The sequence below is a fragment of the Nuphar pumila genome, chromosome 1, assembly GCF_984573655.1.
Source record: "Nuphar pumila chromosome 1, dmNupPumi1.hap1.1, whole genome shotgun sequence".
NCBI classification, from domain to species: Eukaryota; Viridiplantae; Streptophyta; class Magnoliopsida; order Nymphaeales; family Nymphaeaceae; genus Nuphar; species Nuphar pumila.
Genome location: NC_143249.1, coordinates 64,257,050 through 64,275,448, shown reverse-complemented (window position 1 = coordinate 64,275,448; position 18,399 = coordinate 64,257,050).

The window sequence follows — 18,399 nt, the reverse complement described above, 5'->3', positions numbered from 1 at the left end:
CATGACTATGGCCATTGATATACTTTTTGAGTTAATTTCAAGTTAAACTCTGATAAAGGAAAAAAAATATTTAGAAATATGATGATTTTTGAAGAGAGATCCAGTGTGGATCCGGTGTTATTCCATAAAAGATGAAAATCCTAAGTTTTGTTCACACCTTGACTATGGCCATTGATGCAAATCGTGAACTTAGGATTTATAGGATTTAATCACCTTTTATTAGAATGGTTCACGTGCCATTCGTGTTCCCATTCATGAATTTTTTGCAATAAGAGAGGAAAATGATATGAAAATAGGCAAATTCTAAGATATGTATATATGCTCATATATTCTAATCTAGAGCTGGAAATGTAAAGTTTCTAACTATTACAATTCTGAGATTGAAATTGAGATTATAATTTTGAAGCTGAGAAAGAAGATGACATTTTCTACATACTTCCTGTAAAACAGGGTTAGCAAAAGATAATAACTGCATATTGCAAGATATCACATTGAACCTAGAATATGACCAATGAAATGTTTATGTATATATTTTATACTAATGAAAATGTGGCATAAATGACAAAACACATGTTGGAATTAATGTATCAAGCTAATGAGGAATGACTATGTAAAATGCATGCACACTTAGTGAATGTTATAGTGAGTGGTGATATGCTCAACTATCTAGGTATGATGTTAAGGAGAAGAGGGTGGTACAGCTGGAAGGTATGAAGTATGACAGGTGGTTGAAGATTGTTGACATACGATAAGTGTAGATAATATGTTCCTGCTGTACACGAGGTGAAAGGGGCTGATGCTGGATGTTGGGAAAGTATAATATAGTAGAGTAATTGTGATGTGGGTGTAAGTGATGAAATAAAAATGGATGTGTGTATGGTTGAGATTGATATGGTATTGAATGAAGTTATGCAGAAATTGAAATATTGTTCTGGCTTATATTGAGACTTTGATATATATATAATGTTGAAGTGTATGCCATGTATTGTATATATTATAAAAGCATAGATATACATATTACCAATGGACAAGAGTATATGCTACAGAGACTGAAATATGAATACAACAAATATACTATGAATGCAGCAAAATACACAGAGTGTTGGGTATGCAAGGGACAAGTGGGGCATAGTTGGGTAGTGGACCGATGGAAGAAATCATGATCTCATTGGCGAGACCAGTCATCAAGCAAGCTCATATTTCCTGTCTGTAAGGGTGTGCCAATAGATTGGAAAGTAGTGGTAACAGGCTGGGAAGGTCCCAAGGCAAGACCAACCGCTGAATTAGTTTGTTTGCCTTGATTTTGGTGGTAAGAGCTCATAAGCTGGTTTGAAGCAGAATAAGCAGCAGTGTCAAACTGGGTCTGGGTATGAGGAATTAGCAGGTGCAGAGGATGATATTCTGCAAGAAGTTAACAACACTGTGACTGTAAGAGGGTGTTGGTGATCTGGTGAATATGAAGGAAATGGTAATTGCAGGGATACACAGGTGAATGTAGATGGAGGTGCAGTGTCAAAATATGAATAGTGCTGTTTGCAGAGAGTATATGATTACAGGCGGAATATGACAGGATGACATATAAGTGATAGGTAGGATGTCACAAGGAGAAGTGTGTGAATGAAGTGTTGTGGTGAATATGAGCAGGGAAGGTATGAAGATGTCACAAGAGAAGAAGGTCATATAAGAATGAATGTGGTGACTGGGAATGAAGGTGAAGATGAAATGTTGTGTGATAATGCAACAATGATGATGTAAGTGCATCGTGATACTATGAGCAGGAGGTAAGTGGGAATAAAAGTTTGGAGGCAACTAGTATGATAGTGGTTCGATCAATCACCTTTAACAACAAAACTCTTTTATAATCACATTACACAAACGGATTCTGAGCACGAGGGTTACAGCAATGTTAGACCGTGACAGAGTATCCCAATGACAACATTATCTATGTAGTCCCTAGTAGCAGCCCTTTGATGCATGGTTTTCTGGTGGCAGTAAGTTGATTTGTTCACGACAAATCAATTTCTGCCAGCTGGTTGTTGCAAAAATAGTCACTGTTGTGACTAGTTGCAAATGAAAACAGGTGACGCTGGGATGGATTTACTACCAAATGGGTTTAAAAATGAGGGAATCATAGGCGGAAGCATAAAACAGCAAATGGATTGTAATGAGAGTATTCAAAATATTTCCGCATGAAAGAGGGAATGTAACTTCTCCAACCAGTATGAAGTCCAGGGCATATGTCAGTGGCATTTTATCATGGCTACCAACTCTACTGAATCCCAATGTTGTTGTTATAATGGTTGCCCAAAACGAGGATTAAAGTAACCTAGAATATGATGGTATCATCTGCAATATAGCTTATGGTTTTGAGACATCTGGGATCAACCTACCCAAAGTATTTTTCTATGAAAAGGTTTTGACCCACAAGTAACATTCCTGGGAACAATATTATTGATGCAGAAAAGCCATCAGATATGACGACCAACAAGAAGACTCTGGGTAGCAACTTATGCTGAATCAGTTGGGATGCTTGAAAATTTGCAGCAGTAAATGATAAAATGATCTAACACAGGCTTTTTATAACTAATTACAAGAGATGTAGGAATATAATGAAACAAAAAATGATACAGTGGAATAGGTGGTGCAGGGTTATGCACAACATGCATGTGTTGTGTGGATGTAGTGGAGTGATGACCATATACTGGATGGAGTGACAGGGAAAGTGCAACGAGGAAATCATAGCGAACATATGTGTTGAAAGGTGATAATACAAATGCTTTAGCAGTATTTGCTGAGTGGAGGAGGATGGTAGTATATCCAATGAAGCCATTTGGCAATGTAGCTCTGCAGCCAGGCAGACACAAATCTGCCTTCACTCCTATGCCGCAGGTGGACACAACCTTTATTGTCTGGATGTAGGTTGTCAAGGTCCATAGGATTGAACTCCCACCTTCCAAATCCAACCAGCATGTCACGATGGGGACACTCAAACTCATCTTGTTGTCTTACCTCTTTCTCATGAGGTAAATTTTGGAACCTGGACACAAGTGGTAGATCATGAGCTTAGGATCGATTGCTTCAACATGAGAACAAGGAAGCGATTTCTGAGTCATCCACCAGTGTGTTAACCAAGGCAAATAATGAGCAACTCGAAGCATCCGCTGATCTTGAACAAACTACTGATAGTATGCCTTAATAAGGAGCAAGGTGAGTCCTGTAGGAATACAGGGAAACATGCAAAACATGGTTAATAATAAGAATTTCTGAGAGTTCCACGCAAGTTTGTTAATTGCAAAGGGGATAGTAGTCTGAGCTTTCCCCTTGCAATCCAACCATAAATGGGATTCACAATAACAGGTGTTTGTACTGCCTTACCTTGAAGCAAACCTAACTTCTTCAAACCAGTCCTGACGTACCTGAACTGAAAGACAGTAAAGGGGGCATTTCTGTATTTCATATTTCTGCCTTATGTCCTCTTTCCTTCAACCTGCAATTTAATAGAACGCCAAAGAAAATCTACTTCTCTCCCAAGTATTTCTGATGGGGCATTTTTAGTGAAAGAACCAAGCATCTGTTATTGATGGAACCCAAATCATTGCAAAAGACGCTAATGCTAATTTGCGTGAAATATAGTAGGTCTGAATGTGAGAGTAAGAGGTCGGATTTTATCGTGATTTGACTGTAGCTATTGTAAAGATCAATTGGGATGAATAGACTTCTTACGGTGAATCCATGAATGCCTATACAGGTTTGATCAACTGGTAATCTAACCAGATCAAAAACACATGGAGGCGTTAATCTTCTGTGTGAATCCTATTGGTAATGGAAACATGAATTAGCAAACTGTATTGATAACAACGAATCACAAAAGAATAGGATACTGACCTAAGGCAGAATATAGAGGAGCAAAGATCGATATGATGGATCATAAATTGAGGATAGAATGGCGTGCATGATAAAATCATGCTGAAAGTAAATCAAAATGAATAGTACGATGACCAAACACATTTATGTAATATAACAGGTTATCCATACAGAACAGGAAATTTAGTTTGATGGAAAATCAAAACAAAGATTCAGCAATAGAAAAAAAAATGATCAGAGCATAAACAAGTTAGCGAAAAGGGATTGAGAATCAAATGTGATACAGTAACTAAAATAAGAAAGAGGGAATCAAAGTAAAACTAAGAGAGTGAAACCAGAAATAAAGCGCAAACCGAAAATAAAAAAGAAGGAAAAATAAAAAAAATTATTGGAACATGGATGTTCCGTTGATATGGCCATATGTAAGTCGGCTTTGCTATACGCAGGTCGACATTACAAAAGGGCTTGCTTATCATATAACAGAGAACAACTCAGAGGTTTGCGAGAACAGTAGAGAAAAGAAAAAAAAAAGTAAAAATGAAGAATAAGAAATCCAGACAAGGGAATGCGGTAAATATTGAAGAGAGCTTTACAGAAAATCTAAAGAGGAGAAAGGAGATGGTCACTTACCTCTGCTGTTGTTGCTGGAATTGAAAAATCCTTCGATCGATCAGAGGAGAGGCTTCCGGGAGAGAGAAGGATTTGGAAAAGAAGTAAGGGGTGAAGAAAAAATTATCATGAAGGAAGAAGGGTGCGATCGGTGGCTTTCCAAAGAAGGAAACAAACCTTCTTCAGTCGACCAAGAAAAAAATTGCATAGAACAGAAGGGTGGAGGGGTGAAGGCGATGAGGAATCGACCCCCTTGAGGGTCGGTTTTATAAGGAAAAACCGTTAGGCTTATTTTCAATGGAGGTCCAATATTTTTATGAAATTTTCAAAAGAGGATTTTATGTTTTAATGTTTTTTTCAAAATAATGAAAGAGGCTATTTTCTTCTGAAATCTTTTTCCATGTTTCTGAGAGGAGTTCTAAAAACTCAAGAGATTTTTAGGGAAACGGGACCCAAATAAGGATTTTGAAAGTTTCTTGTAAAAAATATTTGTTTTGAAGTTTAAAGATTTTCTAAAAATGAGGTTTTTGGCAAATAGTAGGGTTAATTTTGGAAATCGAGTTTCAGAAATGGATGTGGGTCCGAGAATTTTGATAAAACATTAAAATTCAGATTTTGAATTGAGATCGGACCATGAACTGAGAAAAACCTCTGACAAATATAAAGAATTTTGAAATTTTTGATTTTTTGGAACAATAAGAGATCCGGGATCAGAATTGGATCTAGATATCCGATTTGGATCAGAAATTAGGTCAGAAATGAAGATTGAGCCTGGATTCCAGTGAATCTGAGAAATGAATGAAAAATTGATTAAAAATTGACTCGATTTATTCAAAGAAAGGGACCTATGGGCAAAACAGGAATTTTTGAATTTTTGGGAAAATTTGGGGTGTTCACAGAAGGTCATCTCCAATTTTGGATACAATTGATGTTGAAACAGTAATGCGATCTGGAGCTTGATAAAAAAAAATATTTACACAACATAACAACAAATTTAAACAAGAATGCTGAACGAAAACATGGTAGAGTAGGGTATGAATTGTACAATGTAGCCCCAAATGCAATATGCATTGACACAGGGGCAATAGCATTGTTGCATTATGTAGCATCGAGACTGCTACAGGCAGGTCGATGCTGTAATTATGCTTTTATGAATCGATGAAAGAAAGGAAAGGAAAAGCAAGACCGTAATGAAACAAAATCAAGATGAATAAGATGAGGAGGAACAAAAAGAAAAAGGGGAAATGGCATGTTAATGAAGATAAAAGCAGGAAAACAAAGGGGAAATTCAAAGAAAATCAAGGAGGAAAGGATAGGGCCTTACTTGATTCTGCAAATATCTGGAAGGAGGGTCGACGCTACTTCTGAGGAAAGTTCTCTCCTGTTGCAGGAGGAGAGGGCAATGGGGGTGGAGATCGATATGTTCACCGTTTTCTTTTCCTCCTCTTCCCCCTTCCCCTGCGCCTGTTTTTATAGAGAGGGGAAGGATTGAGAAGCAGGTGATGGTTGGCGATCGATGAATGAGCTGTGAGGGACGCTGATCCAATGGTGGATCGATCGATTAAGAGGGGAAATCAGTTTGGGATCGATGGTCATCTGTGGAAGGTGATGATCGGAGGGTGGCGATGGGCGATTGTGATCATCGCAAAATTTTTCCTCAGTTATTCTTCTCTCTTTCTTCTATTTTCCTTTCTAACCTTTATTTCCCTTTTTGAAGGGGAAAATAAAAGATAAAAAAAGAAGAGAGAAGGGAAAAAAAAAGAAGAGAGAGAGGAACTCCTTTGCGAAGGTCTCAGTTGACCTTAATTTTTGAAAAAAATTGAAAATTACTCGCCTCTGTTTTGAAAATTTGCGGGAAAATTGAGAGACGGGATTCGCTCATCGGTATAAGGTTCGACCGTTCCTGGCGCCTTTACCAGGGGTAATTGAACCAAGAATCAAATTTATGCCTTTTGCTTTGCTAAAATATTATCTAAGAAATTATTCTAAATCTAAAATACACAAAGAATCATGCTTGTGCGAATGCAAGAATGTATGCTCTTTTGAGGAAAAATAGTTTGGAAATTTGGGATTTTTCAAGTGATTCGGAGATAAATAAGATAATGGAGTGAAGAAATGATTCAAAGATTTGAAATTGGTTTGAAAAAGTCAGATTTTGAATCTAACTCAGAATTTGAAATAGATCTGGAAGAAGAGACTTGAAATTCCAAGTCTTGGAATGATCAAATTTTGGAAAGATAAGTCTTCAGATAAAGAGAAAAGGGATTTAGAATTGGGATTTTGAAATAAGAATGAATTTTCAAAGTCAGAATGGACTTTGAATTTGGATCGATTTTTTAAGAATTGATTTTGAAAAAGGAAATTTTGAATTCAGAACATAAGACAGGAATTGAATTTGAATTTGAATTTGAACTTGAGAAATGGATTTGAAATTGACTTTGAAAAATGAGAATTAGATTTTGAAATCTAGAATAGAATTTTGATCTGAAATTTGGAATGGATTTTTGATCTGAAATCTAGAATGGATTTTTTACCTGAAATCTAGCATCCAAGATGGAACTAAATCCGGAATCCTAAATTGAATTGGATCCAAAGTCTGGAATCCAAAATGGAGTTGAATCCGAAATGTGGAATCCTAAATGGAATTGGATCCGAAGTCTGGAATCCAAGATGGAGTTGGATCTGAAATTTTGGAATTCTAAATGGAATTGGATCCGAAGTCTAGAATCCAAGATGGGATTGGGTTCTAAATCCAGAACCCTAAGATCGATTTGGATTCTAAAAATCCGGATGGGATTTTGAGAATGGATCTGGATTTTGGAAATCCAGATTTTGAATTTAAAGGTGGGCTTGAATTTTAAGGAAAAATCGAATTTTGAGATTCAGAATCAATCTTGAAACTTTGATTTTGAATTGGGAATCATGACTCAATCTTTAGATAGAACTTTTGAAGGTAAAGAATAAACTTGATCTTAAACTTGAGTTTTGAAATCAGGAGATGAATATGAGAATTTCAAAGTTAAATTGAACTTTGAAATTTGATCTGAGATATTAAATTGAATTTGAAATTGGATCCTGAAAATGAATCTGGGATTCCAAAGTTGAATTGAACTTTGAATTTTGAATTGGAAATCGAATTTTGAATACAAAAATGAATTTGAAATCTCAAAGTCAATTTGGACTTTGAAATTGAATTTTGAATTTTGAAGTAAGATAGGAAGATGAATTGAAATTGAAGATTGGTTTGAGAAATGAAGAAGATATTCAAGATCACTTGGATTTTGAAGAAGTATTTTTTGAAAATATGATGTGATTCTATCCTAAATGATGAATGAATTTAAAAGGAATTTGAAGTTTGTTTTTTTTTAAATGAATATTTCATTCTTTAAATGAATTGAAATAAGATTGAAGATATAATACATTCCTGACTATGGTCATTGAATGCATTATATAATAATCTATATTTAAATTCAAGTGAAGAATAAAATATACTTTGGTACCTTTATAGAGTTTAAAATGAAATTAACTCTCAATATATTCTCACTATGGCCATTGATATATATCTTGAAATAATTTTAAATTAAACTCTAATAAAGGAAGAAAAATATTAAAATATGATGATTTTTTGAAAAAGATCCAATGCGGATCCAATGTTATTCCATAAAAGATGAAAATCCTAAGTTTTGTTCACATCCTGACTATGGCCATTGATGCAAATCATCAACTTAGGATTTAATCACCCTTTATTAGAATGGTGCACGTGCCATTCATGTTTCCCATTCGTGAATTTTTTCAATAAAAGGGAAAATGGTATGAAACAAGCAAGTTATGATATTTGTATGTTCATACATTCTAATCTAATGTTGGGAAGGAAATTTATTCACTAATGCCTGGCCATTACATCTGGAACTGAATTTGAAATTACAAAGAAAAAAAGAAAAAAAAATAAATTTCTACCTAACTTCTGCAAGATAGAGTTAGTACAAGAATATGGACAGGATATCCTACGAATTTTTAGAGTGTGAATGATGAGATAGTTACGCATATACCCTACTCTAATTCAATGCATTGTGTTTTGGGAAGAAAGCCTATGTTGGAATGCATATTTGATATGCTAGGTCAACGAGGAGGTGTGAATTATTTCAAACTTAATAAGAGGCCAATGTTATAATGCATGTACGAACTATCTACAAACTGTGGATGGGGATGGTTCCAGAATGACACTTAGGTAACCCTTCATTGATAACCCTTGAGTTGTATATTAAATAACATTAAACCTCAACAGATGATGGTATTTAGCTGCTTTGGGATTTATAGCAAAGTTTTTTTTTTTTAAATGAACCGGGTCACTGGACAACACCGAGGGGATTGACATGATATTGGATCCCCAACACCAACAAATCAGCAGGGTACAATCGACAAATTGATGGGGTCCGTTTCAGGAGATTAGCAGATCGGTGATTCATTGACTCTAACCTCAACAGATAAGAAAATCTGACCAAACTCCAGCAAAGCAACTATTCATGGATCCACCCAGCTTAGGCCAATCTTACTTGACACACCTCTAATCTATTTACTTTCATTCACTTATTCTGCAAACATCACTATTTACCTATGCTAACATCCATGATCTTTATTACAAACATGTAAGGCTAACAGAGACTGCTAACACATTAATACAGACTGTTAATACAGATTGACACTTACTAATTTTAGGTTAGCTGTCGACCCCTATGACATGATTACCAAACATGGACTACTTAGTCAGTACTGACTCACCCACTACCTACTATGCTAACTCACCAGCTATCTAAACAAGCAATGTAAACTATGTAATTTAACACCTAACGAATCCATTAGCTGTAATTATTTGGGTATTTAAAGAATAACATCTGTTCCAAACTTAGTATCCTATTATTCAAGCTGAATTCAACGATTAAGCATCAAGCTGATATGATGATATGACTATCAGTAAGAACGACATTTGCCAAAGTGATGGCAATCAACTAGAATCTGAGTAACATTCGGACACTTTAACACTTATATTCAGATACTCAAATGTTCATCCATTTAGCAAGATCAACAGTATTCCGACAGGTCAGAATTATCTCTAATTTTAGCAGCTAACCTATTGATTAGCATAAAAACTCAGTGAATTATTTCAAATCTCAATAGACAGTGTTTCAATCAATATACTACTGATTGGAATTCCAGACAGCAGCCACTGAAGCAAACCAGTTCAATAACGGTCAATGAACTATTGAGCAAGAGTACTATAAGGGTTGTGTGGATGGCATTTACAACAGGAATTTGATGGGCACGAAATGGGAAGTGTAATGATCCATGAGACACTATGCAAGGTGGTAGTTGGTGAAGTGATGTGAGAAGGTGAAATAAAAAAAAATGAAAGAAATCTACTTAAAATGCATGAGATAAACAAAAGAATGTAATAGCTAATGCATCTATCAGTATGAAACCTCAAGCATTTGACACTTCTAATTATTTCTAATACAATATGCCACTTTGTTATCGTTGCAAAAATTTTCCCTTCCCTGCGGGAGAGAGGAGAAAACGATCCTGCGAGTCAAACTTGACCAGAGTTTTGAAAATTGTTTGTAATACTCGCCTCCATTTTGAAATTAGCAGGAAATATTCCAAAGAATGAGACAGGACCTGTCGGTATGAGGTTCGACCGTTCCTGTCGCCTTTAACAGGGGTAATCAAACCAAGGATCAAATGTGTGCTTGACTTAGTGAAATTATCAAAATCGTGTTATATCCTAAATGCAGAGAGAATTCAGGCATGTGCTATGAAACTTTGTAAAATGTAGGTTGGAAAACATGATGTATGCTTAGAAAATTGCTTTGGAGTTGGAAAATGTTTCTAAGGAAAAATATGAAAATCAATCTCTTAGAAAACTCTGATAAAATGATTTGAAATCTCAAGAAAGTTTATAAAGATTTGGGAAAATCATGAAGGAATGAGAATCTCGAGAAAATAGAAAAAAATTCTTGAGAAACGACAAACACTTGAAGGGAAAATGCTTGCCAGGAAAACTCTAACTTTGAAAATTTTCTTTGGAAAATGATTGAAGATTTGTAGGAAAATTCTTTGGAGAAGGAAAATCAAAACTCATAAAAGTGAAATCATGAGAATCTTGGCCTTGAAGTATTTGAAAATCGATTTTGATTCTTGAGAATGAGGAGAAATTCCTTTTGAAAATGAATCTTAAAAAAAAAGGAACATTTTCCAGGGAAAATCGTGGAAAACTTAATTTGGGAAATCCAACTTTGAAAAATTTTCAGAGTTTCTTGAGGAATCGATTTCCATGGAGTGAAATTTTTCTTGAGAAAAGTTTGAGAAGTGCAGGTGATTTCATGATGCAAACTATCCTGAATGAATGAATGTCTTTTTATAAAAATATCTTTTCTAAAAAATATGTAATTTTAAAATTAAACTAAAGTAATATTACCACATATTCCGACTATGGCCGTAAATATGCTTGTAATTTACTTTGCCAATTCTAAAATATTTTGTAAATATTGAAGATATGCAGTGAATTTTGGAAGATAGCCTAAGAGTATAGGCTCGGTGCGACTAGTACGAAGATGCTGAATCTGGGTCTCGTCCATATTCTGACTAGGGCCGTAAATATGGACTCCACCGAGTTCATCAACTCCCTAAGAGTTGGTGCACGTTCCATTCGTGTACCTCTATAGTGATTTTGAAATAAAATGCATGAATCGCATAATAAGGATATTACAGAAATTCAAACTATATGATATGCATCCTAAACTAAGCAGAAAAGTAAATCTCTTATTCCAAAGTTTATTACATCACTAAATAAAATGAAATAAAGACAATTGCAGACTTCAACTCCTTCCTTTGAATGTCTCTGCCAAGCTTGAAATGGGGTTAGCTCAAATATGTGGGTTTTTCCAAGATTTTCCAATAATATCCTAAGATTATTGGACTTAGCTGGATATAAACATGATTTTCATACTTCCTTGATATTTGAAATGATGCAAATGCAAGAAAATCCAGTAATAAATAGTTTGAAATTCGGAATTATGGTCAAATGACCAAAATACCCCTAATATTGAAGTTATACCTTTAAAATTAGGGTTTTTTGAAGGAATTTTGATAAAATTTGAGTTTTTTGAAATTTGAAATGAACCAAATGATGATAAAATGCATGATGAGACATGATGACATGCTGCTAAACATATTAGGACTGTAAAAATCAGAATTAATGTTTGAAACTTGGCCAAAATAACAAATTTCGCTTGTTTTTCGCTTGGATCAGGGTCCCGCGGGAACCCCGATTTGATGATACGGCTAAACTGATCATCAAACGGTACTCAAATCATGCCAAATTTGGTAGAGGGCATCCCTCTACCCTTAGAAACAATATAAAATGATAAAATGCATGAAATGATATGGCCTAATTACAAAATTTCAAAGAAAACCCTAAGATGAGCAAATTTCGCATGCGGTTACGAACCAAACATAGCATTTAATGTAATAATGCAAAAATCCACCATAGAAATGTTTGATATTTTGCAGGCTTCTAAAGGACATGAAAATGAACATCTTTGGCTTTTACAGCCCCGGGATTTGACCTATGGTGAGTTCAGTAGCAAAGATTTGGTTCTGACGAGACTAAAATAAGCATAATCTGATGTGAAAATGGATACAAAATAATAAGTTACCATCAAAATTTCCGAAAATTAAATGAGGAACTACTGACATGCATATAAACAACTTTCACTTTATGGATTTGGCATTTGATCAACTAGATGAGAAATACAAATATGCCATTACACACATAAACCAGAAGAACAAATGTAAATACCAAAACAGGAGATTGAAATAAAAAATACGGAACTGGCATGAAGACTATCCTAAAAATTGCAAAATTTCAGAATCAAACAAAGGACATTCAGAACATAAAGTTCACTTTTTATAGATCCAGATTTTCAGCTATATTCAGAGATAACCAGTCGACTTAAGTCGATCCAAAGTCTCAGAGACTCAAATTAGGCTCTAACACGTGTTCCTAACTCTTAGATTTTTTTCAGACAAAAAAAATTAGAAAACTTTGAAAAAATCAGATTAAAAAATAGACTCAATCCTGAGTTCAGGTCATTTTTCGGATCGAAAATCAGATCTTACATGATAGAGATCTCGATTTTACAAGTTGAGACTAAATGTTCTGAATGTTTCCCGAGTCATAAAACCCAACTTTCCATTTTGAACTTTGAACGTAGTAAATGAATCCAAATGATTCCGATTTTTTTGAAGATTATCAGGGACATCTAAGGGCACATAATATGATTTTTTTGGCATTTTTTAGGAAAAATAAAAACATAAAAGAATGAGTGGACTGACTGACAAAAACAGAGAATTACAAAAACTAAGCAGAATTGAAATGGACATTAAATACTACCTAATTAAATTCTAAAATATACTAAATTAACGAAATAACATACGAATAAAATCTAATTAATGCATGAATGCTGGAAAATAATCAAGGAAGCATAATTATTTTTGATATATGTCGTTTTATGAGAATAGCTCAATCCATCATTCGGACGAACCCTTTCTTCAAAATGAAAATTCAATATGCAAATCGAGACAAGGGCATTATTTCAATAGAACCACTTAGAATATAAACTCACCTTGTGTTCTTTTATTGTTTTGAAACCTCAGAGACGGGCGACTACGGGATGGCTCCTTGAGAATGGACTCCAAAGAGGGCGTGAATTCAGAGGAAAACAAAAGAAACTAAAAAAAATGGAATCCTAAGTTGAAGTTCAGATCTAACAAAGGAGCTCCCCTCACTGGGCGTGGGCTAGGGTATTTATAGAATTTTTGGAGATTTTTGAAATTCAAACAGAGTAAATCTGGACCTTCCATGTGGAGCCATCTCAGAGGATGCTACTTTGGATTTTTGGAATAAAAATAAAATGCAAATTTTGTAAATAAGACACCTCAGTAGAATTTGAAATTTTTTGAAATGAGGTTGGCTTGATTTTCTCTACAGAAGCTTCTCATGTGGCGCCACCTATGTGTGGGCCCACTTTGGGATTTTGTAAAGCAAATAAAAAATAAATTTAAAGAGGAAAATTTTGGATTTGCGCCACCTCAATATGGAATTTGAATATTTGAACTCTGGCTTTTTCTGAAGGAAGCAGAGACAGACATGTGGAACTTGCTTTTTCTGAGGAGAGTAGAGCTTGACATGTGTCAGCTGCAGAAGAAAACACTTCAGATGGCGCCACCTCAGGGGGACAAATCTACTTTTTCTGGAGAAAGGATAGCTGGACACGTGGCGACTCAGGGTGGCCCCAGAGTGCCATATGGCAAGGGAGAGAGAATAGGGGAGGGTAGACATATGACACTTGGCATGGAATAAGGAAAGAGACTGAAGACATGTGGCGCCATTCTAGCGGAGGCTCCACATTGACAAGTGGCAATCAAGGAGAAGGAGAGAGAGTGGCGCATGGTAGAGAGTGGAAAGAGTGAGAAAAAGGGCATGTGGCATCACCTCAGAGTGACTCCACATTGCCAAGTGGCAATGATTGAAGAGGAGAGAGAAAGGGGCCCCTATGGGACGATTTTATAAAAGAATGATATTTGAAATTGCTGACAAAAGGGTAAAATCTGAGATAAAATTGCTAAATTCAAAGCTCTATCCCTTTCTTCAGGCAGAGCTGATCCAGTTGATAAAATTTTATAAATCCATATTGAAAACTATCCAGATCATTTTCCTGAGAAAATCTTTTGAGGTTCAGAGTCCTGGGGGTAAAATGGGAAGAAGTAGCAATTTTGAAGACCCAGAAGGTTTGAAATCAATTTTGACAAAGTTAAAACTCGAATCTCGATTGAGAGTTTTGAAATCGAGAGTTCTGGACCTCGAAATGACATGTTGTGTCATGCAGTGATATGAAATGCTCATGCAATGATATGCAACGACATGTCTCGGGGGATTTCATACTGCATGAAGAACTGAAGATTTTCATCTCTTGATATGAATAAGACTTTGAGATTTTGTGACTGGAGATGATTCTAAGCAAAACAATAGAAAATTTTTGAAAATTGGGGATGAAATCTGGACTCCTGTGGGGTCTAAACTCAGAAATGACCATATTGCCCTCTAAAGATCTTGGAAAGATGGTTCGCAATGATTGGTGGAGATGTCGAGGAGGTGGCTGAAAATTTGGGGTGTTTACAGATGCCCCTCTTTGCTACTAAGCCAGCTTGTGGTCGAGCTTAGTGGCAAAGAAAAACACACCAAATTTGGGCTATATAAAATGCCCCAGTTAGAAGGATCTGACTGGATATGAAGAAATTGGCCCTGATGAAGATGGTAGTTATGAAATCGAGAATAAAGAAGAAGGATTCACTCTGCGAGAGTGAAGCTCAGGTTTTGCCCTTATCCTGGATGGGACGGAAAATGCTTTGCATGGGAAAAAGCTCTGGTTTGACCTTTAACCTTATTGGGGAATGAAATACCTCATCAAAATGAGGCTTAGGTTTGTACCCTTAACCTGATCGAGCGGAAAATGAAATACCTCATCAAATGAGGCTCAGGTTTGTACCCTTAACCGATCGGGCGGAAGATGAAATACCTCATCAAAGGAGGCTCAGGTTTATACCCTTAACCTGATCAGGCGAAAAATGAAATACCTCATCAAATGAGGCTCAGGTTTATACCCTTAACTTGATCGGGCGGAAGATGAAATACCTCATCAAAAGAGGCTCAGATTTATACCCTTAACCTGATCGAACGGAAAATGAAATACCTCATCAAATGAGGCTCAAGTTTGTACCCTTATCCTGATTGGGCGGAAAATGAAATACCTCATCAAAGGAGGCTCAGGTTTGTACCCTTAACCTGATCAGGCGGAAATGAAATACCTCATCAAAGGAGGTTCAGGTTTGTACCCTTCACTTGATCGGGCGGAAAATGAATGGAATCCTTGAAGGAAGAGGCCATGATGGAACCTTCGGATTTTGCATAATAAATCCGACAGGGTTTTTGCAAAAGGAAGGAAAATGGGCTCCCTAAAGCCTGAAAAGGGATTGATCTTGGGCGTCTCATTTCTGAGACTAAAATCAGCTTTTGAAATTGCCTTTTGCGAGAAAATGATTGGTGGTTCAACCTCGAACCGAAATGGGACTATCTGTGGTTGGACAGTGGGGACACAGGAAAGTGTGCGAATCTGAGAGCCCGAGCGCTCAGATTATAAAAAGAAGGTTAGGAATCTTGAAAACTCCTGTAATCAAGTCCTAAAGAGGGATTGAAATGGTGTCAGGATGTGTTAAAAACAGACATCAAGCTCTCACTCCATGCCAAGATAGCTAAAAAATATTGCCGAAATGTTGAGAATTTTGTTGTTGATTTAAAGTATTTGAAAATGATGCACATTGTTGCAAAAATATTCCTTCTTTTCTACCTGAAGTATTACTTCCAAACGAGATTGACTTCATAGAATCAAGATTCAGAATTCAAATTGTTTGTGATTGACCTTCTTCAAGGAAGCTATCAATTCCCTTGATATGAACAGGAAAGAGAGAATTTAATATTATGAAAGCAATTAATGAAAGAATATTGATAATAGAATTTCACAAATTTAAAGAAGATTCTTGATAGATTTGGCAATTTGATATCCTGGGTGTTTCTCTCATGATAATCTTTTTGCACTCTTTTGGGCTCTCTTGGGTTTTGGTTACATCATCCTTCATTTTGGAAGATGTCCTGACTTTTTCTCTCTTTCTTTTCCCTCTCTTTTTGGAAGGGTACATCACAAACTCCTTCAACTTGGAGATGTTTCGATCCTTCTTTGTCTCAGGGGTTATGTTGATGATATTAACTCATGGGTTGGAGATCTTTGGATGATAGCGGAAATTAAATATCTTTTAGGGATTGTCGGGAGGTTCATCGCATATGCCTTCAACTCGACAGTGCTTTGGACTTTCCCTAGAAGGATCCGTCACAAACTCCTTCATCTTGGAGATGATCCAAATCTTCTTTGGCCCCGGGGATCTACTTGCCTAATTCGTCTTCATCTTGACGACAATTGAGAGATCCCTTTTGCAGATATTTAATTGCAGCTTAGGCAACTTGAGGAGACAGGGCTTGGGTGAATTCTCTCTTTTTCTAGCGTTCAGGATATTTCCACTGCCTCATTTTTGCAAGAATGGTCTTTAAAGATGTGTCATAACTGCGATCAATATCAATCACTTATGGCTTTGCAATAACATTAAATTTTCTTTTCTGGCCATATCGAGGACTTATCCTTCATCCTTTTGGTTGGCCAATAGAAAGAATTTGAATTTTGAATCCTTTTTCACAAAAGCTTTTCCCTTTTGGAAGTAATGTTGAAGGTAAACTGAGGTAAAGATTTATGCAATAAAGTTTTTGAGATCAACAAGTAATTGACAATTTGGCAAAATGTTTCTTGAAATCCTTGGTGAAAGAGAGCATTTGAAGTCTGGCTTAACGCATCCGTGACGAAAATTATCATCTCCTTTCCAAAGGAGACGACTATCAGTTCATTGGGAACAATATCAGTTCAATTAAGAACGACCATCTCTAGGAATAATATTAGTTCAATTAAGATTGATCATCGGTTCGCTGGGAACTATATCAGTTCAATTAAGAACGATCATCGGTTCGTTGGGAACAATATCAGTTCAATGAAGAATGATTATCAGTTCAATGAAGAACGACTATCAGTTCACTTGGAACACTATCAGTTCAATGAAGAATGACTATCAGTTCACTTGGAACACTATCAGTTCAATGAAGAACGACTATCAGTTCACTTGGAACACTATCAGTTCAATGAAGAACGACTATCAGTTCACTTGGAACATTATCAGTTCAATGAAGAACGGGGACCATTATAGAGAGTTGGATCGCTTCTATGAATGGTTTCAGGATTATCTCCTTAGTCTGAATAGGGAAATGGAAATTGGATGACCTGACGGTCGAAATTGAGAATTTGGTAATTTGAAAATTGGAAATTGGGTGACCCGGAAGTCGAAATTAAAGAATTGAATGACTCGAGGGTCGAAATTGAAGAATTAAATGATCCGAAGATTTAAATTGGAAATTGGTGGACAAAAGGTCAAATTAGAGAAATTGACTATCCCTGAAGATCGAGGTGACTTGGATCAACAAAGGAGAATAAAGAGTTTGAGTCAGAGCTCGAATAAAGTAAAGAGTTCACGAGTCGAAACTCGGAACGACAAAGGAAAATAAAGAGCTCGAATCAGAGCTCGAATAAGGTAGAGAGATCACGAGTCGGAACTCGGATCAACAAAGGAGAATGAAGAGCTTGGGTCAAAGCTCGAATAAAGTAAAGATATGACGAGTCGGAACCCGGATCAACAAAGGAGAAATAATTTGAAGGAAAACCCGAGTCAGAACTCGGATCTTCAAAGGACAAATAATTTGAGGAAAAACTCGAGTCGGAACTCGGATCTTCAAAGGAAAAATAATTTAAAGGAAAACCCGAGTCGAAACTCGGATCTTCAAAGGAAAAATAATTTGAGGAAAAACCCGAGTCGGAACTCAGATCTTCAAAGAAAAAATAATTTAAAGGAAAACCCAAGTCGGAACTTGGATCTTCAAAGAAAAAATAATTTGAGGAAAAACCCGAGTCGGAACTCGGATCTTCAAAGGAAACATAATTTGAAGGAAAACCCGAGTCGGAACTCGGATCTTCAAAGGAAAAATATAAACCAACTTGAAAGTTGGATTTTGAAAAGCAAGAAATCCGAGTTGGAACTCGAATTTCTAAAAGAAAAATGGACCAACCTGAGAGTTGGGTTTAAAAGAAAAGAAGTCTAAATCGGAATTCAGATCTTCAGAGGAGAACCCGATTAGAGGATCAAAATTTTGCAAATCGCCAG